Source organism: Marmota monax, unplaced genomic scaffold (assembly GCF_021218885.2).
Source record: "Marmota monax isolate L192 unplaced genomic scaffold, Marmota_monax_Labrador192_F-V1.1 WCK01_AAM20220418_F8-fsc00014, whole genome shotgun sequence".
NCBI lineage: Eukaryota > Metazoa > Chordata > Mammalia > Rodentia > Sciuridae > Marmota > Marmota monax.
In genome coordinates this window covers 31556992-31584619 of record NW_026695222.1, presented here as the reverse complement: position 1 = coordinate 31584619, position 27628 = coordinate 31556992, and the positions used below count along the sequence as shown (strand labels likewise).

Below are 27628 nucleotides of genomic sequence, written 5' to 3'. Positions count from 1 at the left end.
CCACGAATGTGCACAATTGTGGGTCAATTAGAAATTTAAAAATATTTAGACAGCGCTCCAAATCCAGGGAGAGAAAGACACTCAGGGGTGGAGGACATCCCTGGAGCTTTGGTGGGGACTGGTGAGGAAGGAGAGCAACAGGGTGGGTTGGGGAGGCCTCTCAAGGAGGCAGTCTTGGCGTGGAGATCTGAGGGATGAGCCACCTGGGAGGAAGAGAGGAGCAGCAGGTGCAAAGGCCCTGGGGCAGCACCAGCCCAGCACATGGTCAGTCAGGAGCCCTGTGGAGGGGCGGCGGGGAGAGGGCTGGGAGGGTCCAGACCTTGTCCTGGGTGCCTGGGCATCTCGGTCTGTGGAGGGCACACCGGTCAGCGGCTGAGCAGGGCAGGTGGGTGTGCAGAGCGTGGGCCCGGCCGCGGGCTGAGGGAATGATTGGCTCTGGAGGTGCAGACAGGAACGTGGGCCGCTCGATTTGTGTTTGAACCTATTTGCCGAGTTCAACCCCCTGGATCCAGAGCCTGTTATTAAGCCGGCTGCACCCTGGGGCGCTGCCTTCATCCCCAGACAGGGCCTGGCCCGCCTGCCCCCCGGTCGACCTTGGCCCCCCAGATGGGAGTGGAGGGGCGGGGCTGAACACCTCAGAGGGCCCAACCTGCTTCCCAAACGGGTGGGGGTGCAGGGCGGGCTCCACTGTCCCTCTGCCAACGGGGGCCAAGCCCAGGGGGCGGTGGCACGTCCCGTGGCTCCACCAGGAGCTTCCTCCCCTGCCCACAGCGGCTCCCCGGCCCGACTCTGGGTAGCAGGAGGGTCTGGGCAGAGCTGGAGGCCACTCGCGCTCGGGGGCCAGCTGGAGCAGAGGGCCTGGCCCTGGTGGAGGGGACCCGCCAGACAGCAGCCGCCTCCCGCCACCGGGAGCAAGGGGTCTGGGTGCAGGCGCCAGCGTCCTCCAGCTCTGAGGTTCCGCAGGACCTGCCCCTCGGACGCCCCATCCTCCCTTCCGAGCCTCGGTAGCCTCCAGCGGGCGGCTGTGTGGGGGGGCGGCCTCGGTGCCCAAGCTCAGGGCCCCAGCCTTCCTCCCTGTCCTCGGGAGGCCTCCCCAGCCCCACGTTCCCTCCTGCTCTCTGCTGCCACCACAGACCCCTCACCACGGCGCCTCTCCTGCCCTCCTGTGACTGTGACCTCGGATGGCAGCCCCTGTGCTTTCCAGTCCGGTCTCCCACCCGCCCTGAAAGGTCAAGACTGTGGTGGGTCCATCATGTGAGGAAACCGAGTCTCAGAGAGGTCGAGACTCTTGCCCAAGGTCACACAGCTTTGTGTGAAGCAGAGGACTCGCCAAGAGGCCCAGGCCTTCCTGCCGTCTCTTCTTTCCGTGTGGAACTCGGTTTTTCCTCTTCAAGGTGTTGCTCAGCGGCTGCCTCCTCCAGGAAGCCCCCCCCCCACACCAGCTCTCAGCCCCTCTCCTCGCCTTCCCTGGTCTCCCTGCTCTGCCCGGCCTCCTGTGACCCTTCTCCTGAACAGCTTTGCTGAGGTTACAGACACACGCAGACCGCATGTGGTCCCGGCTGCGTGTTGAGGAGGTGGGCCTTGTGCCCGGCCAGGCCGCGGGCACCGAGACTGCAAAGCATCAGTCACCTCCACAGGTGTCCTTGAAGCCTTTTGTAATCCATCCTTCCAGCCCTCTCCCCGCTCCCGTCCCGGGCAGTCGCCCACCCACCCTGTTGCTGGGCGGGACTGTGCGTGTTCTAGACTGTGCTTTCCGTGGGCGTCATGGCTGGCTCCTGGTGGGCTTCTGTCCCTGGCGTACTGGTTCTGAGACGGGTCCGTGTTCCCGCAGCTGTTCCCTCCCCATGGGGCCGAGCCCTGCGGGGAGCTGTCTGTCTCCAGGACCCAGCCCAGGGCCGGGCACACAGGAAGGGCCTAATAAGTGTGGGCCAACTGGGAGGAGGCTACGGTGGCCTGGGTGGGAGAGGAGCTGGCTCGGTGGTGGCAGGAGGAATCCAGAGACCCGCCAGGAGCCAGGCGGCACTGAGCTGGGCCTCGTGCCCGCTCAGACGACTCTGTGCCTGGCGGTGGCTGGGCCGGGCGCAGGTCTGGGGCAGGGGACCCGCGGGGGTTCAGGAGGCGCTCAGTGGTGGCCTGGCGCGGGGCCTGGGCTGAGAGGTCCCAGGGAGGAGCCGGAGGGGCGGCGGCGGCAGAGGAAGCGGCCGGGGCCCTCCCCAAACCAGTCGGACTCCTCTGTGAGGGCGCTGGGGGCTGAGTGAGGCAGAGCGGGCGGCCAGGCGGCAGGAGGGAGGAGGAGTCGTTTAATCAGCGCATATTATAGGGAGTTTCCAGTTCCTGCCCGTCAGGCGATGCCACGCACCGCGGGGTTACCCAGGCGGTTTCCAGGTACCGGCCTCAGCCTTGAAGGCTCAGAGAGGCCCAGAGGCCTCCAGGTCTCCGCCTGAGGCTGGAACTAGCTAGGCAGAGAAGAGGGCAGGTGGGCCGCACCTCACTAGGGACAGAGTCCGCAGCCAGAGGCCCGCTGCGCCCGGGCAGGCTTTGCCGGGATGATGACCTCTGGGCCCATTTCTCAGACCCAACAGCGGAGGTCAGGAGTTGTGGAGCTGGCTGGCCCTCCGGGGGTTGCCCGCGGGCAGGCGGAGCTTGGTCAGGGTCACTCTGGAGCGACCCCCCACAGTGAGGACCTCCCACCTGCCGTGGGCACTCTAAGGGAGCAGTGCCATGTGCCCGGCTCCTACCTCCAGGTGCAGAGCCCGGGCGCGGGGCCGACGGAGAGCGTCCTGTGGACTCTGTTTTCTTGTTTGTGGGAACGGGACGTTGGGATCACAGTGGCATTTCCCCAATGGGGTTCCGAAGGACATAGGTTCTTGGGCTATTCACTGGGATGATGCTGGGACCGGGTTCCGGGGTCCAGGGGCCTGGGGACCACTGGGTGTGACACTGTTGAAGACTCGGAGCCTTGAACACCCCAGAAGGCTCAGCCAGAGCCAGGCCGGAGGGTCTGTGGGTCACCGCTTTCCGTCCGACTGGACTCGCCCTCTCGGGGAGCCTCCCTGATCCCCAGCTGGGCCTGGGTCCTCCCTGGGAAGGCACCTGCCCTGTTCCCAGGGCCGCATGGGAGCCCCCTGAGGGCGGGGTAGCACACTCCCCTCCTGGACCTGCCACCGGGAAGGCTGCAGGGAGGGGGCTGAGGCTGCGCGGGGACCGCTGGATGGTGGACCGTCCAGTGGGACAGGATGGCTGTGTGCGTGGGCGGGTGGCGCCGGGGACAGCGCGCGGAGGGAGGGAATGGATGAGGGTGGACGAGCTGAAGAGTGCGGTCAGTGAGCGAACGGGGACCTGAGCCCACGGTGACCAAGGAGGCCGTGGGGAAGGAGTGACGGGCAGCTGCCGGAGGGACGAGGGACGCGGGAGGGACGGTGAGTGGAGGTGCGGCAGCTCCAGGTGGCGGACTGTGGTCGCTGACGAGGGGCGGAAACGTGATTAAGTGATGAAGTGGATTAATAAACAAAACGACGTGGACAACAGCTGGGTGAGCGGACGGCGGATGAGTGGACCCGGGGGAGAACGGGCAGGTGGGGGTGGGGTGGGGTGGGCGGATATGAAACTGGACGGGAAGGTGGACGAATGGCCCAGGGAGGAGGCCTGTGGCGTCACGAGGTCTGAATCGAGGTCAGGGTGGCAGGAAGATGCCCGTGTCCCTCCCTGGGACAGCAGTGTATCAAGATTCGGGAATTCGGAAGTTGAGTGAAAGCTGGGATCCATGTCCCCAGAAAAAGTGCACAGAGACACCACGGTTGTCAGTGACCCGCGGGTGGCTGGAGCCTAGGGGCCACCTCCAGCCCCCGGGGGGGTCCCAGGGCAGCTGGTGACTTTCTCCTTACGCCTGAGCCCTGGCCTTGGAGAGGAACCCGGCCCAGCAGGGGAAGGCCGCTGGGAGGGGAGGGGCAGGGCTGTCCCTTCCCGAGGGCCACACTACTGGAGCCCAGGTCCTGGCAGCCGGCGTGCAGCAGACACAAGAGGGACTCGGGAGGCTGGGGGCTGTGAGGCCTGTGGCCGCTCAGAGTCCTGAAGGGCGCGGACGGAGCGGCCAGAGCCCGGGGTGGTAGAGGACGAGGGCTGCCGGCCAGCAGGAGAGCGGCCTGTGGGGGGCGCCCGGAGCACGGGGCAGATGGCCGCTGCCCTGCGTGGGGCGACAGGCCCTGGTGACAGAATGGGCTGCAGGAACAGTGGGCGGGAGGGGGTCCCCAGGGAGACAAGGGGGTGGAGGGGTGGGTTGGGGAAGGTGCTGAGTTCATCGGGGGCCTGATTTGCAGGGTGCCTGGGAGCCCCCGGGGGAGGTGCTGGGAAGGGAGTGGGTGGTGACCAGAGGCTGAGACAGCTGCTGGACCCAGCTGGCCTTGGGCACTGCACACCATGGTCCCAGGGAGCGAGGGGATGTTCCTAGTGCAGGCCACCGGGAGCCAGAGGCAGCCTTGTCCAGTGGCTCTGAGAAGCGGCAGGCGCTTGGCCCGGGGCCCACAGGAAGCCCTGCAGACGGCCCCGGGTCGGTGCGCGGCCGCAGGGCTCGGCCAGCCCCTCTGAGCCTCCGTGGGCCCTGGTCAGTCCTTGTCCCCAAGCCTCAGTTTTCTCATCTGAAAACTGGTCGCGAAGATCTGGAGTGGTGCGGGGACAGGACAGGACAGGGGACGGCTGGGCCGTGACCGCTACCTGACTCCTGGCGGTGTAGACACAAGTGGGGAACGGGGACCCGGTACGATCCCAACAAGCACATCCACAGCTACTGGCCCCGTGGGGGGGGGGACCTCAGCCCTGCCCAGGACCCTCCATGCCCGGCCAGCTGGGGCCCGTGGGGGGACGAGGCTCGTCCCCATAGGGTGTGGGACAGGGACCAGATGACAGCGACCTTCTCCACTGTCCCTCGGAGCTGCTGGCCCTGGGTCCTGGCCACCGTCCCCACCCTCAGATCCTGACTCAGGGTCGGGCTGGTTCTCTGCCTCTCGGGCCAGACAGAGGCTGCTCCCTCAGGGCCTGGGGACGGCCTTGGGCCTGAGGACTGTCTGCTCCTGTGGGAAACCGAGCCTGGGGCCCCGGACGAGCGTGTGCCCCAGACCCACCACTCCCGCCTGTCTCTCGGGAATGAGGCCGGCCGGGCTGTGTGCCCTCCCTTCACCCCCTGGCCCAGGGCTGCAGGTCTCCAGGCCGCCTCTCCCTCTCCCCAGCGGGGCCTGGCCTGGTCCTCCCTCCCTCAGCCCCCGCAGGACCAGAACCACGCCCCGGGGGGGGGCGGTGGGCTGAGCTTGGCTGGGGCTGCGACCCGTGGGAGGCAGATGCGCATCAGCTGGCCCGGTCACTCTCCTGTGCTCATCACTGAGGCATGTGGGACTGGGTGGCGCGGGGGGTGGGGACTGTGCGCGTGCGCCCGGGCAGCCCCAGCACCCTGATGTCCAGCTGCAGCATTGGCTGGGAGGGGCGGGGGTCAGGGGCAGAGAGTCTTGGATTCACATCCTGAGGAGCTGTGTGGCCTTGGGCAGCTCACCTCACCTCTCTGAGCTCAAGGAGAGGCCGTGGCTCGTAGCCTCACCCGTAGGCCCCGGGCTAAGTGGCAGACACAGTGCCTGAACTCTGGGGGACAAACTGCAGGGGACACCAAAACCCAGACTTCAGGGCCAGTGCGGCCTGCCCCCACGAGCCCAGTGACCCTGAGCGACCACTTCCCCATCTGGACCTGGGAGGCAAGGTCACAGCGGATCCTGCCTCAGCTGAGGGGGGAGGGTCCCCTTGCAGGACATTTCCTGTGGGCCAGGCACTGGGGCCCTGCTGGCCACAGGAGGGGTCAGAGGTCGCTGCCCGCGGGGCGCACACTGGTGGAGTGGCAGGCGGACACAGGCTGGGGGTAGGTCTGAGTGCTGAAGGGCACAGGGGGGCACCAGGAAGCCGCTGGCAGGCCAGAGCAGAGGTGGCCACGGTCAGCGCTGAGTGCATGAGTGAGTCCCTCCGCGGCTCCCTGTCGCCCCCCCACCAAGCCCAGAATCCTTAGCACAAGTTCCCACGGCAGTGAGGTCCCCATCCTGCCCGCACCCTGGCACCCTCCCACCCTGCCACACTCATATTCCTCCGAGCTCCGGGACTTGTGCACCCTCCTCTGCCTGGCGGTCCCCTCAGGCCCTCGGGCTCTTCCTCTCCCTCTTGGTGATCATTTGCAGCTCAGTTGCTCTGGGACCAGAGGTCCAGACGGTGAGGGAGAGAGGCTCACTGTGGCCTCTGCAACCCAGGGCAGGATGGGGTGGCGGGAGACGGGGCTGTGACCACATGTGTCCACTGTGTGGCCTTGGACAAGCCACATGCCCTCTCTGGGCCTCTCCACAGGGGTTCTGTGCACTGAGGGCTGTTACCGCTTCAGTGATGGTGTCCTGGAGAAGGTGTGTGTAGGGTACCCCCCTCCATGTGTCTCTCGAGTTACCCAAGTGCCTCTGGGTGCCCGTCCCCAGCTCTGAGTCTGGGCAGGGACAGAGGCCAGACAGCTGGGGTTCAAGTCCGACTCTGACACTAAGTAGCTGTGCAGCGTGGGCCAGCCACCCACCCCCTCTGGGCCCGAATGGGAAATGGGGAGAATGGAGCCGCGTGTCCTGGGTCCTGAGGGAAGCCGGCACCGGTGCGCGGAGGCACTTCCTGTCAGCGCCAGCCGTTACTGCTCTGGGCCCGCTGTGGCTCAGGTGTCCCTGACGGCTGCCGCTCGGGTTCCTCACCTGGCGGAGTGGCCCCAGGCCAAGCATCTAGTGCCCACACAGAGGCCTGGAGCAGACGCACGCTCTGCGCTTCCATGTTTTAAGGTTCAGATGCAGAATTTATTTAATTCGGAACCATCAAGTCCCCATGGTCTGTGAACAACCCCGTGAAATCCTCGGGTCCCTGCGGTCGCAGGAACGCCACTGGGTCCTTCTGACTTCAGTGGCCCAAGGGGCAGACGGCGCAGCCTCGGGAGGTCGCTCCTCCCAGCGGGGACCTGCGCTGCCCCTCTCCCAGGACAGGACGGAGAGTGGCTGGGGACTGTCCAGGCAGAGGAGGAAGTGGGGGGCTGGGCGGCCGGGCTGACGGCAGCGTGATGTCAGAGGCAGGCCACAGGCGGCGGCGGGGTGCCCTCCTGGGCCTGGACGCGCCTCCCCAGCGCCCTCCCCGCCCCCCTTAACCCCTTCCCAGCCTCCCTTTCCCAGACAGCCGTCCCCCGGGCCGGCCTTGCCCACAAGATTCCCAGATTTCACAACAGGGGCTGGCGCTGAGTCACGTACAGTAAGTCTGGGGAGGGAAGCTCCCGCTGCCCCAGTCCTGGGAGGGTGGCCGCCACCCGCCCGTCCGCCCTTCCCGGCCAGCAGCAGCGGGAGCCTGGATCTTCCCCGCTGGGCGTGCAGGGCCGGTTGGACAGCCTCTCTGGGCTGTGCCGGGAACCAAGGGTGGCGTGGCTTCTAGGAGCTGGAGGCCCTGGACCCCGGGGCAGGCCTCGGGATCAGGGTGGCCTGCACCCAGTGGTGGCCCGCCCCCAGATGGCCGGTGACCTGGAGTCTCTCACTGTAACTCTACACTGAGGTTTCCTTATCTGGAGAATGGGACAGTCACAGGCTGACCTCCCAGGGTCACCGCGAGGAGAGGATGAAGCGAGATGACCCGACAGCGCTCAGCACAGGAAGTGCCCGCACATGTTAGGGCTGCGGGGATGTCGGTCCCGATGACCCTGGAGACGGTCCAGGGCTCGGGGTCTGTCCCTGTGGGACGGCCCTGCCCCCTGTGGTATGAGTTATGCTTGTCTTTGAAGAAAAATAAAATTCTTCATTCCATCAACAAACATTTATTGAGCACCACTGTGTTCTAGCTGCGTTCACGGGTCCTGCAGACGGTGGGGACAGAACGCAGAGTCCCGTCGCGCTGCGCCGGCCCGGCCGCCTTCCAGGGGGGGAGTCAGAGGGAGGGTTGTGTCTGTGGGTGACCAGGTCAGAGGGGCACAAAGCACAGGCCAGGGGAGATGGAGGGGGCCTGTTCCCGGAGTCCTGGACCCAGAGGAGAAGGCAGCATTGCGGGGTGCGGGGGCTCCAGGCAGGGCCCGGTGGGTTGGGAGGTTGGGACTCTGGGCTGGGTGAGGGGCAGCTCTCTGAACCCGGCCTCTTCTGGTCCCTGACCTGTACCTGTCGGGACAGCCATTTGACAAGGCCTGGCTTCTTCCATCTGGGGACCTCAGGCCCTGGGGCCACCCGTTCACAGTGACAGTCCTCCCTGCCTGGACCCCCCAGAGGGCCAGACCCTGTGCAGAGGCTGCTGTGGGGACCAGGACTGCGATTCCCTCCCGGTGGGCGGGAGGTGGCAGCCCAGGTCCCCGGGTGCCTGGGAGCCGGCCCTGCCTCCCCGAGCCCTGGACTCTGGGTCTCTACCTGGCCTCGCACAGCCCCTGGGAGGTGGCCAGTGGCCTCCTGGAGGGCCCAGGGGGAGGCCTGGCCTCCACAGCCCTGCTCACCCTGGAGGAGGGGACATGGTGGGGTCCCTGGGCCTCGGCTGGGCTTGGGCCAGAGCCAGGGGCCGGGGGGAGCAGGGGCTCCCAGGCGGGGGCGGTGGGAGTGGTTCTGGGCCCAGGCGGGTCCACAGGAGGCCTAGTCGGGGTCCCCGGGTGGTTGGACTTTGTTCATTTATTTTAGAAAAGTCCCTTGCCCTTTCCCCTGGGGCCACGCAGGCCGGGGCAGCTGGCGTGAGGGCGGCTGGAGGGGTCCGTGGCTCTCAGCTTCCTCCCAGACGGTGGGAGGAGCCGTCGGGTCCCGTCCTGGGAACCCGCAGGAAGGGCCGCGGCCGGGCTGGAGGTCCTCGGGACCCCGGTGAAGACCGAGGCCTGCAGAGGCAGGAGGCAGGCCCAGGCCCCAGGAGCAGGTGGCACCCGGGGCTCGTGTCTGCCCAGGCCCCGCCCGCCCCCAGGGGCTGCCTGAGCCAGATGTCTGGGGCACGTTGAGCCCCCACCTGCTCAGCTGGCCTGGGACTGACCCAGGGCTGGAGGCCACGCTGGCTGGGACCCTCCGCACGCCCCAGGCAGGGGTAATTACCGGCGGGGCTAATAGCGCCCACTTCCTGCCCCTTTCATCAGGGCCGGGAGCTGCCAGGCAGTAATTAGCGCGGGCAGCTCTCTGAAGTCAGCACTGGAGGCAGACGTGTCATTAAACCACTTTACAGGTAGGTAAACTGAGGCAGGGCCCACGGCTGGGAGCCTCTCGGTTCCCTTGACTCAGCAGCTCAGCCAGTCTCTGCTCTTTCCACAGGAGGCATCGGATGGTGCCCCTCGCCCCCCGGGCCCTGGCTGCAGGCTGCACCCTGAGGCCACAGGGCACCCACCCCTGCCTTGTCCCCTCAGGCACACAGGGCCCTCGGTTCCCAGTCTATGCCAGGGGATGGAACCTGGCTCTGCTGTGTGACCCCAGACAAGTCACTGCCCTTCTCTGGCCTCGGTTTCCTCCTCAGCCACACGGGGATGATCTCACCACCTGTGTAGTTGGGGCCTGAGCAAAAAGCACAGGACCTGCCTCGTCTGTCCCCTCCGCACCCGACACTCTGGCCACACCATCCTCCTCACTGTTCCCTGAACACACTGGGCCCCTTCCTGCCCCAGGGCCTTTGCAGATGTTCTGTCCCCGGCCTGGCACGGCCTTTCTTCTGATCTCCTCATCTTCCTGGGCTCAAACGTCGCCTGCTCAACCTCAGAGCACCCCTCGGTCCTCGTCCTGCCTGACTCACAGGTCTCACTGCACAGGACAGGAGTCCTGTCTGTCTGGTCCACAGTGTGTCCTCAGCTCGTCAGGGCTGGGCACACAGTAGGTGGCTAGGAAACGGCTGCTCCTCCCCCCTCTTCTCGCTAGCTGCAGGGCCAGCTGGAACCCTCTTTCCCTCTCGGGTCCCCCACGCCCTTTGGGGGACAAAGGGTGGCTGGGCGTGGGTCTCCTGGAAGGACTCAGGTGGTCTTGAAGCCCAGGACCTTGGGCTCCTGATTTCCCGGGCAGTGGCCACGGGTGGACCTCAGGAACAGGTGCGGGGAGATGGGACCCTCTGGCGCAGTCCCCCTCTCCGGGGCCCAGCCCCTCCCCGGGGCGTCTGTCAGCACCCCTGGGGGGAGGATTTGGAAAGGGGAAGACAAAGAAAGGCAGGGGCCGGCCGCACCTGTGTCAACAAGGCATCGAGTGCGCCCCTCCAGCGGGTGCCGGGCCTGCTCCTTGGCGGGGGGCCCCACGGCGGGGTGCAGCCCCGGGAGCCCCACTGCCACCTCGAAGCTGTTCCCAGGCCAGGCCGGGAGACGCTGGCTGACACTCCACTTCCGTCCCCAGAAGTACCGGAACGTTCCTGGGATCGTGGAGCAGCCTCCAGTCCTGGCCGCGGTCCCAGAGTTCTGGAATGTTGGAATCCAACGGCCTCCGGGCGCTCTCCAGGAGGAAGGGGCGCGGGAGGAGGGGACGCGGCCTGGGGACTCCGAGCCAGGGACACTAGGCTGCCGGGGGGGGGGAACAGGACCGCGAACAGGCCCGCGTCCACCCCCTGTTTTCCAGCCACAGCACCCCAACTTCCCACCAGAGAACACTTTTCCCCACTTCAGGCCGCAAGGTTTGGGGGGTGCCTAAGAACCCGGTCTCCAAGAGCACATGTGACCAGCCCTCGCCGCTGCGATTGGCCCAGTCAAGGTCCTGGGACTTGAGTGCGGAGAGGTGGGGAAGGCGCGCAGTGTGTCCCCTGGATGGAGAGTGAGCAAGCGAAGGGCCTAACCCTGCCTGAGAGCCGGACAGGGGCAGAGCTCCTGGATCCAGCTGGACCTGAATCACACACCCTTGGACTCTAATTACAGAAACTGCTACCTTTCCTGGTTTGGGCTGAAAACAGTTTGAAGTAGTTTTCCCTCCCTTATTCCGATGCAGCCATGGGAGGAAGAGAGTCCAAGCCAAGGAAAGGGGCAGCAGCGCCAGGAGGGAGCGCGTAACGGGGGAGGGGCGAGGTGGGCGACAGGAGGGTCTCAGCCAGGGACGCCAGGTGAGAGGCGGAGAGCGGCTGGCTAGCAGAAGGCTGACCACGTACCAGGCTTGGCTGGGCGTCGGGGACACAGGTGGACTGTCCCTCCCTCCCGCCTCTGGAGCAGGCTCCTCCTTCACAGCTCGCCCTGCCCCAGCGCCCTGTGGTTCAGGGGCCCAGCGTTGGGCAGTGTCCACCCGGGGGGCCACCGAGTGCAGAGCCTCACGGGGTCACACCGTGGGGATTATTCCCTCTGCAAACCTTCCAGGATCCTCCCGGACCCCGGCTGTCCCCTCCGTGAGAAAGAGCATCCCCTGCTCCTCCCCTGGCCCAGCTCCATCTCTGGCTGAACCCCCAAACACAGGGAAGAGATGACCTCGGCCTGGCGAGCCGCGGAGCATGTCACCGGCAGGCACTGCACAGGCACAGTGTCACCACCCTGGTGTCCTCTGTCCCCTCCATGTACCTCCCCTTGGAGGGCTCCCCCTCCCGGCTCCCTCCCACACCTAGTCCCACAGGCGTGTGGACTTGGGTTCTGATCCGGTCTGTCCCTGTACACGTGCTACTCCAGGTGCCAGCTGGGGACCCAGCATGAAGATGCACACAGACAGGGCTGGGTGCAGCTCAGGGGCAGCACTCGCCCGGCTTGCATGGGGCTGGGGGGTGAGCGGGGAGAGGCGTGCAGTTGTGCGTGGCTGTAGATGATCCTTTTTGATGGGCACCTAATATTCCCTTGGGCCACATAGTGAGCCATTCACCACTTGAGGTTTATTTGGACCGTTTCCAGATTTCAGCGATTGTGAATAAAGCCATTTAAACATATGCAAACAGGTTTTTGTGTGGACACAAATTTTTGTTTACCCTGGGTAAATTCCGAGGAGTGGCGCTACTGGGTCACGTGGCAGGTGTGTGAGTCGCTGTTGAGCTCTTCCCAAGCGTCTAGACCACTCTGAGCTCCCACCAGCAGGGTATCAGAGCTCCAGGACTCCCGTCCTCTCCAACCCTTGTGTTGTCAGGTGGTTTTTTAAAATATTTTTTAAATTTTAGCCCTTGAAGTAGGTGCCCATCTCACCACATAACTCGCGCATCCCTAATGGTTAATGATACGGCGCTTTGTGGAATGTGACTATTTGCCATTGACACATTTTCTTTGGTGTCGTATCTGTTCCAACATTTTGGCCTCTGTGAAAACGGGACTGTTTACTTGTTAATGGGTTCGGAGCGCTCTTTATATATTCTGGATACTGGTCAGCGCTTTGTCAAATATGTGATCTGCAAATATTTCCTCCCAGCCTGTGGCTGGGTTTCTCGTGTTTTGCTAATAGGTAGACTTCAGTGACATTGTTTTGTTCTGGTTGTGATTATTTCTCTGGTTAACGTTGGCTTGTGGCATGTTCTTTGTTATCTCAATTCCAGTGATAACATCAAATGTTTTCTTTTAAAATAAATTTGAGTTAAAAAAAAAAAGAGTCAGGCAAGTTGAAGGCAAACGAGGTCGGTGTAGTTGGGGTGTAAAGCGGACGGCCCGAGACCCCCCAGGGCGGTCACCTGACCGACCCGCCTGGGGCAGCTCCCATGGATCTGTGGAGGAGCGTCACCGGAACACCCCGCGGGCCTGTGGGCCAGGCTGGGTGCTGGGGTCTCTCACACTTCAGGGCGGCGTCCTCTCCAGCGAGCTCCTCTGCACCCTTCAAAAGCCAATTCGAATGGCCCTTACTCTGCCCAGACCATCCCTGGTCCACTGGTCCACCCTTGTCTCCACAAGGCCCCCGGGGCAGGGGCAAGCCTGGCAGCCTCTGGAGGGTCACAGGGAGCATGGTGCATGAGCACCGGGCAGGAGCTGTCGTAAGAGGCCACGGCTGCTGCTGATCTGCAGAGCTGAGGCCCGGCCCATCCTGGTGCAGCTGGCCCCTGCAGGCTGGGCTCTCCCCGCGGGCTCGCCTCCCCACGGAGAGGCCAGGAGGAAGCCCCTCTGCAAACCCAGGGCCTTCAGGGGCTCCGTTCCCCCTCCGTGCCGTGGACCCCTCTCTGAAGGACTCACGGCCAGGGAACCCTTCACCCTGACCTGCCCCAGTGACCACTTGCCCCTGGCCTTCAGCCACCTGTGCCTGGCTCCTCTACTCTCACTCCATCGTGCCAAGCCCATCCTGCCCCGGGCCACGGTATCAAAAGTCCTCTCCTTCATCTGCTTTCTATCCTGTTTATTTTCTTTATTTCATTCTGTTTATTTTCTTTTTGGTCCTGGGGATTGAACCCAGGGGCACTCGGCCACTGAGCCGCAGCCCCAGCCCTTTCTTATATTTAGAGACAGGGCCTCACTGAGTTGCTCAGGGCCTCGCTAAGTTGCTGAGGCTGGCTTTGAACTCGCCATCCTCCTGCCTCAGCCTCCCAAGTCGCTGGGATTGCAGGCGTGGGCCACCGCGGCCCGCTGTGTATTTTCTTTGCAGCCCTGAACACCTTCATTTCAGAATTCATGCATTTGCTGTTTCTTGTCTGTGTCCCCCAACGATGTCACTCCATGACAGATTTTTGTCTCTCTGCGTTCCCTCAGTGCCTGGCATGGCACTCAGCACACAGTAGGTACTCAATAAGCAGTTGTTGAATGAACGGGCTCAGGTGCTCTCCTCAGATGCACACAGTGTGTCAAGGCGACATCCGCCCTGGCTCAGGCCCGTCGCCCTGGGGCTCCTCCAGCTGGGACCAGCCGGCCTCCCTGCCTCCCCTCTGGCCCCTGGGCCCAGCCCAGAACCGAGTGCTGCCCACGCCCCCAGCCAGCTGCCCAGCTCATGGGCTGCCCATTGTCCTTGGAGGGTACAGGACGGGGCGTGAGCTTCCCGGACTCACACCAAGGGAGAGAGGGGCTCCTCACCCCCTGTCCTCGGGGGCGGCGACCCTGGGCAGGGCCCTTGAGCCCCTTCCCCACCGGCCCCACCTCCAAGCCAGCGGGGCAGCGGCACGGGCTCCTCTCACCTCTGCGCGTGTCTCGCTGACCACCTCCAGCCCGCAAGGCGGTGCCCAGCGCGGGAAGCGCTGCCGGGAGGCGGGAAAGTGGGACGGGGCGAGGAGAAGAGCTGATACCCAGAGTGTCGCCGAGCAGGGACCGAGTGGCGACCGGGGGCTGGGTGAGCGGGTGGCATCCCGCGGGACGCCCCGAGACGCGCATGCGCACAGCGACCTCTCCGCCCGCCGCCAGGTGCGCAGAGCGCGCAGGTAGAGGCAGGTGCTCCCCGGAGAGCGGGGACGGGCACGGCACCGGCGGGGGCCTCACGGTCCTTCTAGGCAGGGGCACAGCTTTTCTGGTTGGGAAAAAAGTTTATGTCAGCATCTGAGCCCCGCGGACGTGCAGGGAGGCGCACGGGAGCGCTGAGCCGCGGAGGCTGAGCCGCGGAGGCTGAGCCGCGGAGGCTGAGCCGCGGAGGCTGAGCCGCGGAGGCTGAGCCGCGGAGGCTGAGCCCGGGCATTTCTTAAGGACGTCCCAAGACCGTCACGGGCAGGCAGCCTCCTCACGCCCCGCCTGGCGGTGGGGCTCAGAGACCCGCTTCTCCCAGCGCCCTTCGTGCCACCCGGAGTCCTTGAGCCGCGCGCATTCCCAGGAGTCCTAGCGGCGCCTGCGGCGCAGGCCAAAGCCCTGTGTGACCTGGGGTTCGCGCTCAACCTCTCTGGGCCGGTCGGATGGTCCCCAGACGCAGGGAAGAGAGATGATCGTGGCCGGGCTGAAAAAGCAGGGGGAGAGGGCAGCTGCTCCTTTGGGCCCCAGACCAAGGCCCAAGACCCGCGGGTCCTGGCGCCCAAGGGCAAGGACCCAGGGAACAGGACGGAGGCCCTTTCCGTCGCGCACCTCGTCAGTGGGGAGGGGGCGCCGCAGAGCGCCCAGCAGCCCCCAGGCCTGGCTGTCCCCGAGGGAGGCGACCCAGGTGCAGGGCCCTTGAGTCGCCTCCCTCGGGACCTGAGGACCCTGGGGAGACTCGCGGTGGTGGCCCATCTTGGCAGGGTCGGCTCCCCCAGTGCCGCAGCTGAGCACGGTGGCCGCCACCCTCCTCCAGCGGTTGGCTTCGACGCTTCTGGGGACCCCAAGAGGAAGTCTGTGGGCGCTGGGGACTGGCCCCCCTCCCAGCCCAGCTCCTTTGCCGACTGGCCTCAAGCACAGCGGGGACTCGGTGGCGCTGTTAAGGTCACTTTCCGGTTAGGGGAGGAGTGTCCCTATTTTCTTCCTGATCGTCCTCCTACGGTTTTTCCTTTAAGAACCAATTTATTGATTCCTGGGGGGGGGGGGCCTTGGCGACATTACACCCCGCGGAGGTGTTCAGAGAGACAGGCCACATCCGTGCCGCCACCTCTAAGAAGCTTCCAGAAGAGACGGCCGCAGCACAGAAGGAAGCCTGTTGCTGCTGAGGGCAAGTGGCGGGCAGCGTGAGGACCGGGGTCTCCTCTGGGGAGGAGGAAAGTGTTTTGCAACTAGTTCAAGGTGGTGGTTGCACAAGAAAAGACCAAAACACACTGGACGGTCGGCTTCCCGGGGTCAATGGGCGGCTGGGGCTTCTCACTCAGTCAGTTACTCTTTAAAACTCAACCAAACAACAGCAGAAATTCAATTTCCTTAAGGAAGAGCCTGGTGGCTTTAGAGAGAACTTCTGAGCGAGGCTTGAGAAACACTGGCCCAGAGGACGAGGCGGGGCCTGGCCAGGCCTGGAAGCCAAGCCTCGCCCCTGCAGCCGCCCTGCCCAGCACTAGGGCCCCGCAGCCCCGGGCGAGGATCGCTGCCCGCCAAGTTCTCGCGGGGAGGAGTCTCCTCACTCTGGACATGTGCTTCACCTTGCTAAGAGGGCCTCGGTTTCCTCATCTGTAAAATGGGTCTAGGGTGCGACCTGGTGGGACGCAGGGACCTTGGTCCACACTTCTGGTCCAGCTCCCATGGCACCAGGGCGGTATTTATTTTCCTCCTGTGCTTCGGCTTTGGGCAAAGTCTTAGCCTTCATGACCTCTGCATTTGTCACTGCGCACAGTAGGTCCCCAAGAGGACCTGGCCGACTGACATCCAAGGAGACTTCCAGAATCCTGTCCCCTGTCTGCACTTCACGGTCCCCACCCTGGTCCAGCCCTGGCACAGCTCACCTGCACCTTTGCAGATACCCCCTTCCCGGCCACCTGGTCTCCGTCCTGTGTCCCTCACTCCCAGCCCGAGGGATCCTGGGAGAAGCTGGTCAGCCCTTCCGCCGCCTCCCTCACTGTGAAAGCTGGAGCCCTCCCTGTGGCACGAGGACCCGCACAGTCTGCCATCCCCTCCGCCCTCATCTCCCGCTCTCCTGCTTGACAGTCTTCTTCCTGTGCCCACGATGCCAGACCTGCACCCCAGGGCCTTTGCACCGGCTCTCTTTGCCTAGAACACTTATCCCCCACACCACCCCCTGCTCACTCCTCCTGGCCTCCAGGCCTCTGTTCAGACCCAACCTCTCAGGGACCTGCTTCCCACATTCGGCTCTTTTCGTTCATGGGCAAAGCCCTTGGCCTGAGCCCTGGGCCCAGCTCCCCGGCTCGAGACGGCGAGGCTCTCCACCTAGGACCAGGGTCAAGCGTGGGGCGGGTGGTTCTGGGCCGCACTGGAGCAGAGGCCGCTGCCTGGCTGGACAGGGCTCCAGGCTGCGGTGGGAAGGCGCGTCCTCCTCTGCTCCCCTGACCCGCTCACCCGGACCCTCACCCCTGCCCTGTCCCTTGGTGGACACTGGCGAGCTGCAGCCCTGCAGGGCCAGACACCGAGTCACCTCCCACCCAGGCCGCCTGGGACCCCCGCTCCCCGGGGCCAGGCCCCTGTGCTTCTGCCTCTCGAACTCCCTGTCCAGCAGAGCCCCACCCGAGGGTCACCTGGAGATGCCAGGGGTGCCCTCTGGCCTGACGGGTGAGGGTGACCGTGGGGACACTGAGAGCAGCAGCCACGCCCACCCAGAGCCAGAGGCTGAGCCCGGCACCTGTCACCAGCTCACTCCTGCCACAGAGGTCCTGGGGGGTGGGGACTCTCACGTCCCAAAGCACAGTGGTCAGTCAACACCTGGCGGTCCCAAGCCCCAGCAGCCGGACTCTGGGCGGCCCTGAGAGGGGTCCCCACCGACAGAGCAGCGGCCAGCCCTGCGGTCCCTGTGAGTGACATCCTGGTGGGGGGAGTCAGGTGCGGTGCCAGGCTCGCTGCGGGCCACGGAGCCGGAGCAGGGCAGAGGCCGAGTTCATCCCCGCTTCCTTCTGATGCCGCGAGGCCAGGGTCCCCCGCTGATCGGCCACCTCGCCTCTGGAAGGACGTGACCCAGGTGCCGGAGGAGCCCGCAGCTCAGCACACGTGGCCGTCTCCGTGGCCGCCACTCACCTCTCCACCACCCGCCCTGCGCCCACCTCTGTCCCCTCGCTCCCACCCCACCTCCGGCCCCTCCTCCTGTCACATCTCCTGCCCCTCCTCCCGCCCCTCCTCTCACCATCTGCCCATGAGTCCCAGTGACACCGATTCACCCCCCGCCTGCCCTCCGTCCGTCCACCCCCACCCACTAGTGTCCTCTTGGGCTGGCCGTGGCCTGAGCTGGGGACCAAGCCTTGTTAGCTTCCTGTTTATTTGTTGTTCCAAGAAAGCTGAGGAGGGTGGGAGCGGCCCTTTGATCTGGGCAGTTACTTAAGAGACAGTTAATGAGCAGCCGCTGGGCAGGAGCCAGGCAGCCACAGCGGAGGAGCACGGCCGCCTGGCGGGGACGGCCAGCGTCCTGGGTCAGGAGGGACGTGAGGACAACTGGGTGGCGGCGAGGACAGCTGGCGTGTGCCGGGCGCTGGGCTAAGGCTGCCCTTCCCAGTTCCCGGGCAGGGAAACCGTGTCCCCCTCCCGGGCGGGGCTGAGGCGCTGGCCAGGCCGCCGTGGGCTCAGGGCCACTCACCTGGGAAGCGACACAGTGTGTCACCCACCACCTGAGCCCGTCCACAGCAACGATGGCCGTCAGCAAACAGCTACGCAGCACCCGCCCGTGCCAGGTGGTTCTGAGAGCCTTCACCCTGTCACCTGTCACCTGGCCCTGTCACCGTCTCCGAGCCTAGATGAGAGAATGAGCCACAGGCAGGAAGTTGCTCAGATTCCCAGGAAGCAGCACGACTTTGCTCTTAACAGACGTCGGGTCCCGCTGCCCCTCCGGCCGTCCAGGATTTGGCCACCGGTGGTCGCCGCGTGTTTTAAGGACAAATCCTCACCTCTGTTGCGTGTCTCCAGACCCGAGGCTGAGGCTGGCCGCCCACCGCCCCTGCAGCCTGGGGCACGGCCTGTGGCCTTCTGTGCAGAGGGCCACCAGGAGGGTTCAGAACTCCCCGTGTCCTCCAACCCTCCCGTCACCCCAGGGCCCGGGTTAGTCTGCACTTGTCACAGGTGCAGAACAGTGCGCAGGTCACCGGCGATGACCGAGCGTCCTCACAGGGGAACACACCTGTGCGACCACATCCAGGAGCCAGCCCCGTTCCCCAGGCCCTGTCCCCGTCACGGCTTTCCTAGGGTGGCTGGGGGCTGTGCCTGTTTCCAGGGCTTCGCAGGCACAGACGTGGCTGGGCAGCGCCGCGTCCCTCCCTGCTCTCCCGGTCTTCGGGCTCTTTCCGGCTGTTGCTTCGGGGGTTGGCTCCCGGCCTCTGCACGCCCTGCCCCCCGTCCCCCGATGGCACTGGGGAGCTCGTGAGGGGCCGAGTGTGCCCAGACACCGTGAACCCCCCTCCCGTCTCTGTCTCCGGGTGACCCTGCCTGCGCTCCTGCCGGGCAGACCGACCTGGGGCCCTGTGGAAGGCAGTGCCAGGGTCCAAGGTGCTCGTGACGTTTCGCATCCCTGCGGGGTGTCCGTCTTCCTTAGCTCCCGGTGTCCCCTACTCTTAGCCGTTTTGGTGGGTCCCTGGTGGCCTCCCTCTCCGTGTGGCTTTGATTTGCATTTCCCTGGTGGTCAGGATGTGAAGCGTCCATGGGTGGCAGGTCCTCTGGGGGACCCCGTCTGTGAGACGACAGCTGAGTCTTTGTCCCCCCCAGGGACCTTCAGTCTATGCCTCTGTCTCAGTCACCTCTCCCGGGGCTCCCCAGAGACACCCAACCCGCTCTGCACGTTCAATTTCATTTTTAAAGAAACTGGTTTATGTGACTAAAGAGTTTACAAACCTGAAGCGAGGGGGGGCGGCGGGCTGGCCACGGGAGAGAGGTGGACGGCGGAGTCCGGGGCCAAGTCCTCCTTCACAGGAGGCCTCTCTTCGGGCTCTCAGGCCTTCGCCTGGTGGAGGAGGCCCGTCTGCGTATTCCACGTAGTTTCTTTTACATAAAGTCAGCTGGTTGTGGGTGTGAGTCATGCCTTCGGCCATCTCCATAGCGACCCCCAGACCAGCATCTGGTCAGAGAGCGGGGCACCGTCACCCGGCTCAGCTGGACAGTCCAGCCATGGCCACCACCCAGGGCTGGTTCTGCGCCTGCAACTCTGAGCCCCATCTGATCCACTGACACACACACACGCACACTCTCTCACACTCTCACACTCACACACACACACGCACTCACTCACTCTCACACTCACACTCACACACACACACACACACACACACAGTGTCGCCAGGCACTTCTCTGTAAGTGCACAGAGATCATTCCTGGACAGACACAAGCCAAACCCATCACAGCCACCCTGGAGAGGGGCCAGGAGGAAGTCAAAGGGATTTAAATATAAGCTGTAACAGTAAGAAGACTTTAAAGAGCATAATAATGTGTTTTGTAATTAAAATTAATTTTAAAGCAGAAATACTTTTAAAAGAAAAAGAAAGGAGTCCTCAGGTCTCTATTATTCATCCAGCAAACGTTCACCGAGCTCCAGGTGCAGCTGTTGGGCGCAGTGGAGCCGGCGCCCTGACCCTGCTGCCTGGCCTCCGGCTGTTGCTCCAACCTCCTCGCTCAGCCCTGCCTCAGGACCTTTGCTCGGCTCCCGGCCACACCGGCCGTGGTCCCTTCTTGCCTTGCCTGACCTCTCTGTCCGCCGTAGCCCTGCGCCGCTTTGCCCACCTGGCTTTATTTTTCTTCCCACCACATCTCACCTTCTACTTCACAAACATTATACAAGAATAACATTTATATTAAGCATCTGTGTAGTTGTTTATTGTCCAACTCCCTGCTGAGGGTCAGCCCCGAGGGCAGGGCTTGATTCCGGGCAGGACTGAGCCACCCCTGCACTGCCTCCCGCCTGGGCTTCCACGGGACCCAGCAGGAGCCCCGTCCCCCTGCACCCCGAGGCTGGGCGAACCCAAGCCTCTGTCCTCCCGCCCTGCCTGGGCCTCCATGGAAGGGCAGGTGGCCTTGGCTCTGTCGGGGGCCGTGCTCCCTCTTCCCCACCAGAGTCCTCCCAGGGAGCCAGCGCAGGACCAGGGCCTCAGAGATGGCAGTGCCCCCTCGAGTGTTGTGCCGCCAAGATCCGCATGGCACAGAGGAGGACACAGAGGGTCAGAGAGATGAAGAGGGCCCCAGGGTCGCCCAGCAGGGCCTAGACCCAGGACACGGAGCAGGTAGGACGCTGCCCACCCCACCCGCACCAACCTGGGCACCACCCCACAGTCCAGACACTTTCTGGCTGGGTGAACCCAGATCAGCCTCTTTCCCTCTCTGGTCTGTTTCCCATCAGACACTGCAGCCTCTTGCCCCAGGGCCGGGCTCCCCAGCGACCAGGCCATGGGTGAGTGGAAGCCAGGCCCCATGGCTCCCCAGTTCCACTCGGTCCCCAAGAGCGACGGGTGGCGGCCAGCTCTCTGCCCGAGCCTTCATGTGCTGCAATGTCCACTTGCCAGCTGGGCTGAGCTCCGCAGTGACAGCTGCCAGGCAGCCCGGGCTGCGGGAGGTGGCTTCCTCTCCAGGCCAGCGTCCCCTGGGAGTCCAGGCTGGTGGCAGCCGTCCCCTCCTCCCTCCTCCCTCCAAAGCCTGGCCCTCCGCCAGCCTCCTGCCTTCGTCCAGGTCAGAACTGGATCTTGTTCAAATAAACTCCAAGGCCAGGGGATGATTAAAGCCGCGATTGGAGGGTTGGCACCTACCAGCCGCCAGCCGCCACCTTGAGGTGTGGGTAATCAGGCCCCCTGACGGGGCGCGCGGGGGCGTCGGGGAGGGCAAGCGGCCTGGGCCTCCGGCCTCCCCGGCCTCCGCTCTGCATTTCACTCTGCACACCAGGGCGGGCAGGGAGAGGGTTGGTCATGAGGTCCTGCAGAAGGGGTGGGGGACAGGTGACCTGGCGTCTGCTGGAGAGAAGAGTGGGAAGGCCCAGAGGAGAGGCTCGAAGCAAAGACGCAGCCGGGCAGCCAGAGGCTGAGAGAGGAAAGAGCCGGCTGCTGACTCACCACCAGGTGATGCAGATGTCCTGTGACCCGCAGGGGGACCCCACGGTGGGCCACACGGGGGACCCCACGGGGCTGCCTGCCAGGATCACCTCGAGGCCACTGCAGGGAGCCTGAGCCGGGAACAGGCTCCAAACAACACGAGGCTCAGGCTGGAGCCGCCGTCCCACTCCTCCCCACCGCTCACTGGCCCTGCAGAGGGGACAGGGGACGGGCCAGGGACCGGCCTGAGCTACTACGCGGTGCAGGCACCAGACGCCTCTGGCTCAGCCTCCCCCGCCTGCGGTGGGTGTCTTCATGACCCAGGGGACTGAGCTGCCTCGGGGTGGTGGACGGCTGGCCACAGCTGACCAGGGGCTGCAGCTCGTGCCCGGTACCCAGCTGTACCCACCCCCAGGGCCCCCCAGAGCCGCACCCTGGCGCCCTCTGACCCCCTCGGTTCCCATAAACCCCTCGTGGCCTCCTTTTCCAAAACCTCAACACTCGGAGCCCACATCACAGGGCCCGGCGGCTCTAGGAGGCAGGGACTTTGTTCCAGAGGTCACGGCCAGTGCGTGGTGCTTATTAGGGCTCATTATAAATTGTTCCCCGAACCCCATGAAAGGTGGGAAGTCTTAAAATTACTTCTCCCCAAAACTGGCGCCGCCCTGCCCTGGGAGCTCCTGCCCTGCCTCACGAGGAATCGTTAATTACGTTTTGTTTTCATAATTGTCCACTGGGAGTCCTGGGGGATACGTGCTCCGACTTGCCCGTCCTTTCAAAGAAGGAATCAAAGGTTCAGGGAGATCAGTTACCTTTAACTAGTGGAATTTCGAGAGTTCAGCCCTGGATTTGCTGTGTGACCTTGGGGACAGCCCACTCCTTCTCTGGGTCTCTGCTTCTCTGTTATAGAGGGTAGAATGTGCCTTCCCATCTTCACATCACAGGACTGGGGTACACGCCTCCAGCAGCATGAGCGCCCAGGGCACGCACGTGAGAAGGCGTTACGTGGGCACGGCTGGGCGTGAGGAGTTCCATTTTTATTTCTATTTTTAACATTTAGCAGTGTCGCAGCACTTCGCTTATAGAAGCATAAATTCCTGGTCATAGGGACGTTTGACAAGGGGAGGAGCTCGGCTTGGCACTGTCACACATCCTGAGTGGTGTGTCCTCTGTCATCTTTGACAGGTAGACTAAGGTCACCTGATAGACCCTGTCAAAAATGATGTTTTTGGGGAGTGGGGATTGAACCCACTGGCTCTTAACCACTGAGCTACATCCCCAGCCCTTTTTAATATTTTATTTAGAGACGGGGTCTCACTGAGTTGCTTAGGGCCTTGCTAAGTGGCCGAGGCTGGCCTTGAACTTGGGATCCTCCTGCCTCAGCCTCCTGAGTCACTGGGATCACCGGCCTGTGCCACCACACCTGGCCCCAAACTGATTTTTGACGTCCATCCAGCGGCCAGGAGAGGAGAGACGGCGGAAGAGGCACAGGCTCAGCATCTTGGCCCACGATGACAACACGGCACTTCCCCTTAGGTCCCACTGGCCAGAGCTGGTCACCTCTTCTGCTGGCCGGGCAGCTCCTGACCATCAGCAGCTCCGCGTGCTGGAGGAGGAGCGGGAGTCTTTGGGGACCCTTGGCCATCTCTGCCTCAGTATTTTCTTTTTTAACGAATGACTTTAAGGGACAGAGTTTTCCCACCTGTTTATCAATGACTGAGAACATGTCATCTCTATAATTAGGAGAAATCATTCTGTGAACGTCAAGGTCGCTGTACCGCTGCAGTAATGAGGAGGACCAGAGGGAGGGACACACAGATCCCGGGCAGCACGGAGGGACCAGGGTCAGAGGCCCATGGCCCTGCTGACATCTGACACAGATGCAGCGGTCACTGGGTGGCGGGAGGAGGGCCTTTTCAATAAATACCTGGGGCATCGGGACGTCTGTACGAAGAACAGGAGCAGCTTCGTGAGAGACCAAGGTCAACAAAGGGAACCTCGTCAAAATGAACATGTTCGCTCCGTGGAAGGCTCCTTGAGGACGAGGAGCCAGGCGCAGCGGTAGCGCACGGCCATAATCCCAGTGGCTCTGGAGGCTGAGGCAGGAGGATCGCAGGTTTGAAGCCAGCCTCAGCCACTCAGCGAGGCCCAAAGCAGCTCAGAGAGACCCTGTCTCAAAATAAGAAGAGCCTCCGAGAGAAGCCCTGCCAGCGCCGTGTGGCCGAGTCCTGCACCTAGAGCCTGTCCACCCAGCAGCGGAGAATCTAAACAGAAACCGAGCAAAGCCAGGAAGAGAGGGTCACTGAAGAGGACCCCAGAGGCACTGGGCACCGAGAGGACATGCAGAGGATAGCCACAGCTGGACCTTGCTGCCCGCCTAGAAGGACTAAGAACAGAACAGAGTCCGGAGCCCGAGGAGCTGGAGGACGGATCACCTGCTTGCGCCTGAGGCCCCGGAGTGATGCTGGTGTCCGAGAAAACGAGCCACTTCTTAAAGCCACCAAGCCACACAGCAGGTGCCGTCCCCGACACAGGACTGGGGACAGGTTCACACAGAGGTGCCAGTGTCCCCGGAGCCCTCCCAACCCTGGGGGAAGCTGGACCCAGCCTGGAGCCTCCAGGTGAGAGATGAAGAGGCCGAGGCCCGCGCTGTCCCCGTGGAAGAACAGATCTCAAGGCACAGGACAGAGGGGACCGCGCCGCAGAGAATCACGCTGAGAAAACCCAGAGGGCGGCTGCACCCTGCGATTCCAGCTCTAGAACATTCTTGAGACCGCACAATCACAGAGATGGAGAGAGGCCAGCGCTCCGCGGGCTGGGCAGGCGGGGTGGGCGCGGGGAGGGCTGCGGCCGGCTCCTGGGCAGGGACGTCCGCGTCAGCACCCTGCGGGGACCCACGGCGGCCCGGGTTACCGCCGGGGGACCTGGGGTGCGCCTGTGGGTTCTCTGCTCACTCCCACAGCAGGCCAGTCTACAGTCATCTCAGAAGGAAAAACTGACTAAAGGTGACACCCCATCATCACACCCGAGTGCCGCTGGGCCCTTGGTGACGTGGGCGCACCGTGGGAATCTCCAAGTCAGGTTGTATGGTGCAGGGACTGGTGTGTGGCGGGGTGACGGGGTGGCCTCCGGGCTCAGTCACCTGCGAGGACCTCACTGCTCGGGTTGCCGTGGAGACCAGAGCTCAGCAGTGGCAGCGGAGGCGGGGCCTCAGGTGTCCTCGAGCCTCGGGAGGGCTCAGGCCAGCACCTTGGGGACCAGCTCGGCACTGGGGTCTGCCGTCTCCAAGGCAATAGAGAGAAGGAGCGGAGCAGCGTTCCTGTGCACCTACTGTGCGCACCTACTGTGTGCACCTACTGTGTGCACCTACTGTGTGCATGGCAGGCTGCCTGATCCCGGTCCCCCGGGCCCCCCAGACACCTGGAGCATGGCGTCCCTCCTCGCCCTACAGGAGACAACTGAGGCTGGCAGTGGGAGAGCACTCTGGCCTGTCATCTCAACCCAGTCTCACTGTCACCACGAAGGACGACCTCGCACCCTCCACCCTCAAGGTGTGTGGCAGTCACCGAGCCACTCAGCTCCTGACACCACGGCGTGGCCCTTCCTCTCGGGGAAGAGGAAACAGGGAGGAGGACGGTGCCGAGCAGGGTGGCCGGCAGCCCCTGATTCAGCAGAAGGACAGCGTCCCCTCTGCGGGCTCCCACTGGGTCCTGCCGAGGCCACCAAGACCTGGGGCGTGAGCCTCTCCTGTGCCGAGTCAGCACAGTGGCTGCCCCGCAGGCTGTGGCCTCTGAACCCCACCTTCAGCGTCCCCTGGGCACGGGGGGAGGCCACTGGGAGCCACGGGCCTCTCCCCACCAGGCCAGGCAGGCGGTGCTGCTGGCGAGGCTGGGGTGGCGGTGGGAGTGACGACTTCCTTTTGAGTAATGACATTTACTGAAAAGCAATTCTGCTTTTAGCACCAGGAGTTCAGCGCCCTGGGGACAGACGCCCACGGGACCAACCACAGCGGAGGAGTCCTGGGCCCCAGCGGCCTGGGGGGCTCACTCTGGTGTCAAGGGAAACCAGACCCCACAAGCCCAGGGGGGGGTGCGGGGGGAGGTGAAGCGGAGGCCAGGTGCCGGGACCACAGTCCCCAAGGCCCCACGGGAGCCCTGGGCGGTGGCCGGCCCCTTGGCCTCGGTTACTGGAAAGACGGCGGACGAGCTCAGAGCGAAACTGACGGTGACAATTTCTCTTCCTTTTACGAGAAAAGGAAAGTGATGGTCCTGGGCCACCCGGGGCCAGGGACTTACCCTGGGCTCCCAGCCGGCGCCAAGTCTGTGGGACGGCCTTGCACGGGCTGCCCGCCCAGGCCCGGGAGCAAGGTGACCCAGAGCGGGAGACCTGGCAGAGGTGGGGCGGCCAGCGGCCCAGAGAGCAGCCCGAAGAGGCCCCACCCCCTGCCTGGACTCCTGGCTCCCACGGGACCCAGAGGCAGCGGGTGACAGGCTTGTCCCGCTTTGAGAGTCTCAGGGTGACGGCTCGTGTCCTGCCTGTCCTTTGCTGTCCACATGATCTGGGGCCAACGGCTCCGCCTCTGGGGGCCTCTGCTCTCTCACGGGCTAACGATGGAGCCTCTGCTGCTCACGACCTCGGGGCTCCCACCTCCTCGGCAGGAAAGTCCTCTCGTGACCCGCAGGCCCCTGTGATCTGCTCCCCTCAGACTCGTCTCCTCCCACTCCGTCTTGGTCCCTCTCTGCCCGCTGCCTCTGCTCTTCCAACACACTATCACATCCTGCCTCAGGGCCTTGGCACCCGCCAGTCCTTCCTCAGCCGCCCACAGCCTCCTTCCCTCTCGGATTCGGGCCCCTGCTGGGTTGGGCCCGGGGTCTGCCCCTGTGTCCCTCCCACCTTGCTCCCTGGCACCTCTGTGTCCCAACCCAGTGAGTGGTTGCCCTCTGCACTCGCCCCTACCTGCTGCTACACTTAGGGGGTTGGCAGTAGCTCCCCACCCCCGAAAACAAAGTCCAGCCCTGTGAGGTCCCCCATGGAGTCACGTGTGCTCGGTGAGTGACCCGGGCTGTGGGGTGCCGCCATGCTGAGCGCCAGTGTGGGGTACCGTCATTAGGGGGTGCTTCTCTGCCTCCTGGCCTGGGCCAGCTGCTGTGGCCTCCCTGCTCTGACAGACGCAGTCCCAACACTGAGGCCCCGGCCACTGCCCCCCGCGGGTGACCCGTGGCCTGGTGGAAGGAATGGCTGCTGGAACTTCAGACCCCGAGGGGCCTGGCTTGGGGACCCAGCTCCCTCCCACAGTCCCAGGGCCCCGCCGAGGAGGCCTGGGCTCCAGAGAGGGGCTTTCTCATTTTGCTGTTTCTAGAAAGTTCTACGCAGGGAGGATGGAGGCGCGAGGACCTGCTGGACAGCAGGAGCGGCGGAGGCTGGGCGTCGCTGGCACCCACCCAGGTCCCGAGAGGGACTTCCCAGGGAGCAGGCCTGCCGGCTCTCGAGGCCTGTCTCTGGAGGCCGGGCCTCAGCCCCCGTCTGTACCCTGAGCGAGGCAGCTGGGCAGGAGGAGCGCCGTGGGCGCGGATTTTCCCCTGGGCCTGCCAGGGAGGGATTTTGGAGCCATGAGCTGGCCTCCCAGTCCCCAGGCTGAGAACCCTCCACCTGGGTCTTGCCCGAGCCGGTGCTGTCTCTGTGTCACTGACCCCATCAGCCCTGCCTCAGCTGTCCGAGGGGCCCTCTCCCCACAGCTGCAGCAAGAGGGCTACAAGTGAGACTCAGGACAGACTGTCGCCAGTGCCTTCTTACCCCTGAAGGTGACCGCACCTGTTAGGCCTCCTAGCACAGACCTGCTGACCTGCCGCCCCAGGCAAATCCAGTCTGGAGATCTGCTCGGTTTGGCCTTGAAGTAGCTTTTACAAAACGTGGAGGAGGGGCCAAGGCTGCAGTACCAGGAGATTCCGTCCGGAACGCATTCCTCTGGCTTCTTTTGAAAACTAGGTGGGTCTGGCCGCCGGGCCACATTCCTGCTGGGCGCAGGAGGGCAGGAGCCGGGTCACGGGCTCCAGGCCCAGCAGCACGTGCTGGCCACCCCGTCACCTGTCCCCGCCCGCCAGGGTCCTGGAGTAGGAGCAGGAGTTCACCAGGACCGGGGGCGGGGCCTTCCAGGAAGGGGCGGGGCCTGAGGGTCCCCACAGAAGCTTCCTGTGGTGCTTGGGGATGGGAAGCCCACCGTGGCCGAGGCGGGCGCACCCCCCACGCGGCCAGCAGGGCCGGGATGAGAACAGAGCGCCTCAGT

At 64.3% G+C, this 27628-nt stretch overlaps 1 long non-coding RNA gene across 3 annotated transcripts; it reads right to left on the bottom strand.

Moving 5' to 3' along the window:
• Positions 1–11768: 11768 nt before the first annotated feature.
• On the bottom strand, positions 11769–27305 carry LOC124085886 (uncharacterized). Of its 3 annotated transcripts, none has more exons than XR_009225828.1 (5): positions 22158–27305; positions 19169–21555; positions 18792–18952; positions 17925–18077; positions 11769–17296 (listed from the first exon to the last, which is right to left on the bottom strand). It is a non-coding gene; the product is annotated as an uncharacterized LOC124085886 (long non-coding RNA). The 3 variants fall into 3 exon arrangements; XR_009225829.1 differs by lacking the exon at positions 11769–17296 and having other exon boundaries at positions 17593–18077; positions 19169–19391; positions 21067–21555; XR_006849619.2 differs by lacking the exon at positions 11769–17296 and having other exon boundaries at positions 17593–18077.
• Between the last annotated feature and the right edge of the window lie 323 nt (positions 27306–27628).